The sequence below is a fragment of the Limulus polyphemus genome, unplaced genomic scaffold, assembly GCF_000517525.1.
Source record: "Limulus polyphemus unplaced genomic scaffold, Limulus_polyphemus-2.1.2 Scaffold244, whole genome shotgun sequence".
Taxonomy (NCBI): domain Eukaryota; kingdom Metazoa; phylum Arthropoda; class Merostomata; order Xiphosura; family Limulidae; genus Limulus; species Limulus polyphemus.
Window position 1 is genome coordinate 7,630 of NW_013665854.1, and position 679 is coordinate 8,308.

A 679-nucleotide genomic window follows, 5' to 3' on the forward strand; every position below is an offset into this window, starting at 1 on the left:
TTTATTTCGTCATTTCTTGATTTGATGTTATTTATATTTATAGGGAAAAACGGTTTGTACATTTCTTTGTTTTTTGTTAGAAATTGGTTTACTTTGTTATAGAAGTGGGTGTTCATGTCTGGTTCGTGGTGAGTTTTAAAGGTGTTTTGTAGATGTTCTTTGAATGTATCTGCTTTGTCATTGTTTGTATGTGCTATTTTATTTTTCATTTCTAGTGGTGGATATTTACGTGTTCCTTTTTTTTTCCGTTTGTGAATCGCTTTAGATGGGTCCAGAATTGTTTCGGTTCGGTTTTGTCGTTAAGTTGTGAGCAGAAGTTGTCCCATTGTTCTTGTTTTAAAAGTTTTACTTCTATTCTTATTTCATTTCTTATGATATTTATGTGTGTGTTAATTATTAGGTCTCTGTTTTGTATGAATTGTCTTCTGAGCTGGCGTCGTTTTTTAATCATATTTAGTAGTTGCATGTGTGGTTGCCATGGTTGATTTGTTGTTATGTGGTGTTATTGTTTGGGTAAGGCACTCGGTAATTGCTTGACAGTAAGTGTCAATTTCCGTTTGCTCCATTACAGTAAGGATAATGTTTTTTTGGTAGATTTTGATATAGAAGTAATTTGTATTTGTCCCAGTTTGCTTTTTTGTAATTTAGTTTTTCAGGGTTTGTGTTTATGGGGGGGGGG

General features: G+C 33.0%; 1 protein-coding gene across 1 annotated transcript in view; it reads left to right on the forward strand.

Annotated features, from left to right (window-relative positions):
* Positions 1-679, forward strand: part of LOC106478725 (tubulin beta chain) — a 31,037-nt gene that overhangs the window by 4,954 nt on the left and 25,404 nt on the right. The gene's annotated exons all lie outside the window — the stretch shown is intronic.